General features: G+C 47.1%; 1 pseudogene across 1 annotated transcript; it reads left to right on the top strand.

The window, feature by feature from the left end:
- The first annotated feature begins 3,127 nt into the window (after window positions 1-3,127).
- Window positions 3,128-4,616, top strand: LOC308518681 (F-box only protein 31-like; annotated as a pseudogene). The gene has a single exon. The product of its transcript is annotated as an F-box only protein 31-like (transcript).
- The last annotated feature ends 4,266 nt before the right edge of the window (window positions 4,617-8,882 follow it).

Raw genomic sequence — 8,882 nt, 5'->3', positions numbered from 1 at the left:
CTGTTTTACTGATGAGAAAATCGAGTTACCAAATAGTTAAGTCCCAAACTGCAAAGCAGTTGAGCTGAGGTGACTCCATGAAATCTGATTTCAAAGCTTGACACCTCTATTAAATAAACAAAGCTGTTAACATTCAAAGAAATGGCATTTCAGAGCACAGCTGTATTGTAACTTCAGCAAAGTGTTGCCTCGGGACATAAGGCCCCAAACCGGTGTTTCATTGGTTTATCCATTAGGTATACCAACCACATCTGCTTTCCGAAGGAACTTGAGTTGGTTCACAAGAGTAGACACCAGAGTGAAAAAAATCCAAGAACCAGGATCTTTAACAACAGGAGGGGGTGTGAATAGTTCCCATCAGAAGACCTCACTGAAATGAGGTCACCGTGATGGTAGAAGGCAGAACTAGGATTCGAACCCAGGCTGCCTATGCTTCTAACTCCTATGCTCTACTGCAGGTCACTGGCGTCTCCGAGCAGCGCTGGAACTGCAGCTATTTCCTCTGAGCATTTCAGCTGTGTGGTAGGTACAGGGGAAATTGGCCTTTTGCTCTGATAACTCACTACAGCATTTGGGACGGGGATTTAGAGAACTGGATACTCGTGCCTCAGCAAAGACATGGGACCCAGAAGACTTGAAGGCAGGACCAAACTTTCTAAGTTCCAGGACTTTGCATCACCCTTTCCTGGGACTAGAGACCCTCCCAGGCTTCCCTTCACACTCAGACTGTGCTCCGGAGCCTCCCTCCGCCTGCCAGGCTTTTCCTGACCTGACTCCCTGGGACCTGTTCCTCCTGTTTGCCTGAAGACCCGATCCTTCCCCATTCCCCGGTCTGTTCCTGCATCGGTGGCCCTCTGCCTGAGTCTGCCAGTGGCAGGCGCTGGAAGGAGAGGGAGGAAGGGAGGAACTAGGACATGCACCCCGTCTCTCTGACCTGTCTCCTCCGTGGCTCTACTTCTGTGGGACAAGTCCAGCTTCCGCTGAGGGGCCCTGACTTGGGCCCCGCTTATCACACACCTTCCCCTAGTCCTCCCAGCCCGGGCTGCTATGGCTTCCTGCCACTTCTAATCTTCGATTGCCTCACCCTCCCACTGGCTTCTGATCTCTTCTACCACCCATGCAACCAATTCCATACGTTAATTCCCTTTATTTAAATGCAGTAGCAGTTTTTGTTTTTTTCTCATAGATGTGACTGAGACATCTCTATTTATCTGCCTCCACCACACTGGACCTCTTGCCTTCCCTTAAACGCAGGCGTCTTCCTGCCTCAGGACATTTGCACTAGTTGTTGACTCTGTGAAATGCTCTTCTCTCCAATGGTCTCCTGGCTGACTCTGACATGCCATTTCAGTCTTGGCAAAAAGGCCACCTTCTCAGAGAACTTACCTGGCCATCATGTAAAAAGCAAATGTCTCTTTTCCTCACATTTTTTTTTTCCTGCTTAATTTTCTCCTAATAGTCATCACCAGCTAAAATGATCTTGATTGTGTATGTTTACTTACTCATTGACCATCTTCCTACAGGAGGATGTAAGCTCCGCCGGAGTGGATATCTTGGGTGTCTTGCTCACTGCTGTGCTTTAACACAATGGGTAGAGTGATGTCTGACTCTGAAACATTCGTTGATGGACAGACTGACTATCTGACTAAGTGATTGGATGAATAAATGCAGTTTCAGAGTAATGACCACAGGATGGCAAACAGGTAATCTGATCAATTAGTAACGTCTGCAGGGAATATAAACCATCCTGGCCTGGACGATTTCAAGGGTAAATCTTAACAGTGATTTCATGGAACCTCAAAAGAATTTTAATGTGGTGCCTGGAGCAGGCTGGATTCTGAGAGTCCATTACCACAGTGGGTGCGCTGGGCTGCGCTAACTAGAAAATGCACCTCCAGCTGGCTGAGTGGCTGTCCACCTAAATTCTGGAAAACGTCTGCCCGCCTCAAAATAATAGTTTCCGTTTTATATATTAGCTGTTGTGCTGCTTCTTCTGCTTCTCAAAGCAGCCCGTGAAATCTAAAGCAGGGTATGCATGTTTCTATTTGCTGCTGAAGCAGAGAATGTGCATGTTTGTTCCAAGCGATACCTGTTGATGGCAGAAAATTTAGACAATGCATAAATCTCAAACAAAACAAAAAAAGGAAAATCATCCAGAGAAAATCGCTGTTAGTAATTTTGCACAAAATCTTCCAGTATCCTTTTGTGCACACATGCATTATATTCACAAAACTATTTATTTTATGCATACTGCTTCGTAACTTACTTTTCCCACTAAAATAGGTTGTGTACATTTCCCCATGCTATCAAATGATCTTCTAGCATGCTATCATAAGAACTGTATCATTATTCGTCATAATGCTATACATCACAATGAGTTTAATTATTTTCTTATTGGTGGATTTAAGGTATATTCATTTTGTAACTGTATATATATCTTGTATAATAAAGAGCTAATATTCAAATTGACCATCACGCCCTCGTACAAGATGGCCACCCTCATGTGGTCACAAGATGGCTGCCACAAGATGGCCAGCAGGGGAGAGCAGTTTGAGGCAACCGGGCCGGCAGGAAAGGGAAGTTGGGGACAATTGGGCCAGCAGGGGAGCAGTTAGGCATCCATCAGGCAGGCAGGTGAATGGTTGGGAACCAGCAGTCCCAGATTGTGAGAGGGATGGACAGGGAGGGGGCACTGGGAAAGGGAGTCAACTGTTAATGGGTATGGGTTTCTTTTCTTTCTTTTTTTAAATACATATTTTATTGATTTTTTACAGAGAGGAAGGGAGAGGGATAGAGAGTTAGAAACATCAATGAGAGAGAAACATCGATCAGCTGCCTCCTGCACACCTCCCTCTGGGGATGTGCCTACAACCAAGGTACATGCCCTTGACCGGAATCGAACCTGGGACCTTTCAGTCCACAGGCCGAAGCTCTATCCACTGAGCCATACTGGTTAGGGCAGTATGGGTTTCTTTTGGAAGTGTTGCTAACATCCTACAATTGGCTCCTCTGAGGGGATGTGGCTAGGCCCTGGGGGCGTGACTCTGGGGGCAGGATGAGCCAGCTTAAAGCCTGGGCTGAGGCGCAGCGGCCAGCCCACGCTGTGGTGGCTGTTCCTCCTGGAGGCATGGAGGAGTGCACTTGCCTCTGCGTCGTGGGCTCTTCGCGGGGATGTCGGTGTCATCAGGAGTGCCAGGGCCCAGCTGAGACTGCAGTGGCCGAAGGCAAGCCGGCCCCGGCCCCCGCCCCGGCAGAAAAGCACCTCCAGGCTGATGCGGCAGCGTGGTGCTGTGCGGGGAGAGGAGGAATCGCAAGCCCTATGCCACCCCGCTGCCCCCGCACTGCTCGCTGCAGGACCTGCTGGTGGACCTGCTGGTGGAGATCTTCGCCTGGCTCCCGGGCACCCATCTGCCCAGCCTGGCCCAGGCCTGCACCAAATTCCACCACATCCTGCACATCGACAGCATCTGGAGACGGCGCTGCCGCGAGGAGTTTGACGTTTGTGAAAACTTGCAGAACCTGGAGACGATAGGTACGTCTTATTGAGAAGTCTATACGAAGCTGTTCCACCCGTACAGACACATTTTGGGATTGTGGCAGCTAGATACTGAGGGCTATAGAACACTGCTGAATGTCGTGGTGGACGGCTTATGCATTACTGGACATTTGGGTCTTGCCTTAACACCCATGTGGATGGCCCAATGCAATTCAAGCCCGCGTTCAGAATTCGCCTGACGGAGCAGAAATCAGCCGCGGCGGAGTGCCTGGAAGGCCGCCACAGCAGGCCCCACAACCGCCACGTGCAGATTCCGAAGGACAGGCTCACCACCCTGTGCAACAAGGCAGACCACCGAAAGGATTCACCGACGCGGCTTAGGGACGAATGGGGGCGGGGCGGGTGCAGGAGGACGGACAGCAGTATGACTGCCTGACCTACCGCCGCCTCTACCTCCCGCCGAGCCACCCGGACGACCTCATCAGGCCAGGCCTCTTCCAATGCAACTGCGATGCCTACGGCCTAACGATTGCCATGCTCAGCTTCCATGGGAAGTATGCCAGGCCCACGAAGGTCACCGGAGACTCCAACCCGAGGTTAGAGATCTACCTCATGCGCCGCATCCAGCTGCCAGATGGCGAGATCTTCCGCAACTTCAGCGAGCTCTCCCGTGTGGTCCAGGAGATTGACGAGCAGGTGATCCGGGAGCAGCAGCAGCAGCAAGAAGACGGGACTGAGGAAAGCGAGGGCCATGGCTGGCAGAGCCCTGCCCAGCCCAGCGTCGGGGAGCCCGGGGATGCAGCTTCCGAGGAGCAGCCTGTTCCGTTTGTTCTGCCTGTGACCAGAACTACCCCCGAACCTGCAGGATGTGTTTCTATGGCGTGGACACTACTTTTCCTGTTACCTTATATGGCTTCGCCTACCCCAGGCGCTTCCCTGGAGTCTTCATCCTGTGAACCACTTCGGGTTCATCTGGCTGGAGCTGAAATACTTCATCCTGTTCGGCAGAGTCCAGAACACTTTCCAGAATGTGGAGGCACCGTCCCCCCAGGCCTTCCTGGAGATGCTCAAGAACATTCAGTCCGGACCCCCTGGGAGGAGCAGCTTGCATGCACTTTGAAGATTTGACCTTCTGACCAGGTTACCCACCTTTGTTTGTTTTTTTAATCCTCACCCGAGGATATTTTCCCATTGCTTTTTCTTCTTCTTCCTCTTCTTAAAGGAAACCTTTCACCATTTCATATAATACTGGTTTGGAGGTGATGAACTCCTTTAGCTTTTTTTTTTTTTTTTTTTTTTTTCTGTGAAGCTCTTTATCTGACCTTCAATTCTGAAAGATGACTTTGCTGGATAAAGTAATCTTGGTTGTAGGTTCTTGGCATTCATCACTTTGAATATTTCTTGCCACTCCCTTCTGGCCTGCATGGTTTCTGTTGAGAAATCAGCTGACAGTCGTATGGGTACTCCCTTGTAGGTAACTGACTGTCTTTCTCTTGCTGCTTTTAAGATTCTCTCTTTGTCTTTTGCTCTTGGCATTTTAATGATGATGTGTCTCGGTGTGGTCCTCTTTGGGTTCCTTTTGTTTGGGGTTCTCTGTGCTTCCTGGACTTGTAAGTCTATTTCTTTCACCAGGTAGGGGAAGTTTTCTGTCATTATTTCTTCAAATAGGTTTTCAATATCTTGCTCTCTCTCTTCTTCTGGCAACCCCATAATTTGTATGTTGGTACGCTTAAAGTTGTCCCAGAGGCTCCTTACACTATCTTCATATTTTTGGATTCTTTTTTTTTTTTTAAATATATTTTATTGATTTTTTACAGAGAGGAAGGGAGAGAGATAGAGAGTTAGAAACATCGAAGAGAGAGAAACATCCATCAGCTGCCTCCTGCACATCTCCCACTGGGGATGTGCCCGCAACCCTGGTACATGCCCTTGACCGGAATCGAACTGGGACCTTTCAGTCCGCAGGCCGACGCTCTCTCCACTGAGCCAAACCAGTTTTGGCGGATTCTTTTTTCTTTTTGTTTTTCCAGTTGGGTGTTTTTTGCTTCTTCGTATTTCAAATCTTTGACTTGATTCTTGCAATCCTCTAGTCTGCTGTTGGAACTTTGTATAATATTCTTTATTTCAGTCAGTGTATGCTTAATTTCTAGTTGGTCCTTTTTCATAACCTCGAGGGTCTCACTAGATTTCTTGAGGGTCTCACTAAATTTATCGATGGTTTCACTAGACTTATTGAGGGTCTTACTAAATTTATCAGCAGTTTCTAGAAATTCTTGAGAGATCTTATGAGTGTGGTTTTGAACTCCATATCCAGTAGTTTGCTTTCCTCCATTTCTGTCATTCGTGACCTGTTTCTTTGTTTCCACGTTTTTTATGCTTCCCAGTGTTGATAGAGTGGCTTTCTGTGCTAGGTGTCCTATAGGGCCCAGTGGCTCAGCCTCCCCAATTACCTGAGGAGGACACTCTTGGTGCACCCCTTTGTGGGCTTTGTGCAGTCTTGTTGTAGTTAAGCCTTGATTGTTGTAGGTATCACTGGAAGGAATTGACCTCCAGGCCAATTGGCTGTGAGAATCAGATGTGTCTGCAGTGGGAGAACTTCTGTGCTGGAGACACCCTTCTGGGGCAAGACTTGCTTCAGTGGGGCTTTGGTGCTCACTGAATCTGCCCCCTGAATGTGTCCCTTATGGATCTGAGGAGTTGTAATCTGGATGGTCCCACTCTGACCACTGGGTACACTGGCTCTTGGATCTCTAAGGAGGTGCTAATTTAGCCTCTGCGTGAGGCTACCCAGCAGGAGCTATGGAGAGATCTATAGATTCCTCTTCTTTGTTTGGGGTTTGGAGGTGCCCAGATGAGGCCCAGCTGTGAAGCAATGCAAGCTGCTGTGGGGCCTAGGGCCTTCTTTTGGAAGTTCTGGGTCTCTCTGACCCAGCTGTAGTTTGTTAGGTAATTTTCAGATTGCAAAGGGCCAGGCCTTTCATATGCAAAAGCCTCTGTGAACAGCTTGGGTGGGGCAGGGGTCTCAGGGGATCAACAGGGCAGAGCAAGAAGCGATGGCTGCTCCTCAGTCCTACCCTAAGAGGCCCCTCCTCTCAGTGTCCCAGTAATTGCTGCAAGCACCTCTGAGAGAAAGCCGCCCTCGAGTTCTGACTGATGTCAGACAGTCCAATTTCTCCCCGTATGAGTCTGGGTCCCCAGAGACTCACCCGGAACTGGAATTCAGAGCAGTCAAGAGCTTCAGACTCCCTCTTGATTGAAAAAGACAACCGTGTCCTCAGTTGCAGACCCTTTACATGTGCGCCTCTGTACCTCTGCATTTCTCAAACCCCCAAACATCTACATGGTGTGTGTTTTTTTAAGAGTTATCTCAGTGTGCTATTCTCTTTCCTTCTAGTTGTAGAATTTCCACTCAGCCAGCCTTCCTGTGGTTCTGGATGATGTCCGTTTTGTCTTTTAGTTGTATTTTTGAAGTGGTTGTGTGAGGCAGGAATTTCCGGTGTTTACCTATGCCGCCATGTTGGTTTCTCCTGTCAGATGCACTTAGTTGTAGATTCTTTTTCATTTATTTTGTTTAGAGAATAGATAACTCTTAAAAAAAAAACACACTATGTAAATGTTTGGGGGTTTGAGAAAGTTTCTTATCATTATTTCATAGTTTTTGCTCTTCTCTATGAATATTTTTCTTTTATTATATTTTCCTTCTCTATTTTATATCTATCCTCTTTCCTTCCTTGGCATTTCAAGATAGCATCTCAACCCTCTATTTCAGCTTTTCACTCATTATTTCCACCCTTTGTTCCCTGCAATGTGGGATTTAATGTTTTTATTATCTTTTTAGTTTCTTAGTAATTGCTCACTGTCTTATTTTTGTGTGTGTGTTTTTTGTTTGGACTGTTCTCTTTTTATTTTGGTCTTTTTTTTCTTATGCCTTTTATCTGTTTCAAAGAAATGATATCTACTTTTATCTGATGAGACTGCCAAAATATTCTTAGAATTTTCTTCTGAGATTATTAGTTCATGACTTTCCACCAATGTGCTTTTCTTTCTAAGTCTTCAGAAAACTGATTGTTTTTCATTTTCTTCTCCATCAAATCATAGATACAGGTTTTTCCCTAGTTTGTTCTCTTTCAACTTTTGTGCCAGTCAAATTCCATTCTCAGATTTGAACCTGGGTACAAAGACGTAGACAAGTCCCAGTCCAATTACCAACTTTTGACAGATATTTACTTGGTTTTCAGTTTAGTCCTATTCTCCTTTTTCCCTACGTATGATTATTTGATAGTCTGAACAACTGAAAGAGATGAAACACTATGTCCTACTGCCTGTTCTTCCTGTGTGTACCCTAATGAGTTAGCTTCCACTCCAGGAGACTGTGCTAAGTTTAGAGCTGATGCATTTAAAGGAACCTAGAACTAAGGAGGGATGGGGCAAGACATACTTCTCTCTCAGTTTTTTAAAAGCAAAGCCTTCATAGAAGAAGCGCTGACGATACGCAGTCTTCTGGATAAAAAAGTCCCTGGTTCTCACCTGTTTCTCCCCCAGAGAGGCTAAACCTCAAGTCAAACTGAACATGCCAGAAGGTGAAGTCCCCATGCGTTTCCTCAGTATCATCCACCTGTCTTATCAGTACAGGCGAGTTCTGACAACGTCTGTTTTTAGGATGTACATTTGACAACATTCAACAGTGCCGGGGTCCAACCCCAGCAGGTCCAGGGGTCCCCAAAGGCGTGGACGGAGTCGGCGAAGAAGGAATGACACGGAGACAGCGTTCAGTTGATCAGCAGCCTAGCCAGGATCTCTAGCCAGGATCTCCAGCCAAGTTCTGGTCTGGATCTCCAGCGAAGTTCTGGTTAGGATCTCCAGCCAGGTTCTGTGTCCATGTTCTCTTGCTAGGTTCTCCAGGTTCTCTAGCCAGGTTCTGTAGCCATGTTCCTTCGCTAGGTTCTCCAGCCAGGTTCTGTCCAGGTTCTCCAGCCAGGTTCAGTCACCAGGTTCTAGTCAGGTTCTCTTGCCAATTTCTGTAGTCAGGTTCAGTCCAGGATCTTTTGCCATGTTCTCTCCTGCGAAGTTCTTCTGTCTGTAGGTTCTGTGTAGGTTCTGTCTTCTTTCTGTCTCTCTCTGTCTGTCTCCTAAGTTCTGTCTGCTGTTGTCTTGTTTCAACTGTATTTATACCAGTTGATTCCAATCCTATCAATCTCTATTCCAAAGGTTAGGGCGTTTCTTATCTCCATTCCAGGGAGTGAAGATTATGTAGCTTAAGCATGATTGTTCATAGTTAAAGTGATTAATTACCCGCCTGGCACTTAGTTAAGAGGTTTTATTCCCTCCCTAACTTCAGGGGAAAATCCCTACCTGGGGAAACAACCTTTCTCAGAGAGGAGACCTT

This window comes from Myotis nattereri (assembly GCF_964212035.1).
Source record: "Myotis nattereri genome assembly, chromosome: 4".
NCBI lineage: Eukaryota > Metazoa > Chordata > Mammalia > Chiroptera > Vespertilionidae > Myotis > Myotis nattereri.
The sequence above is the reverse complement of the archived record's forward strand: the minus strand, read 5'-3'. Positions and strand labels throughout refer to the sequence as shown.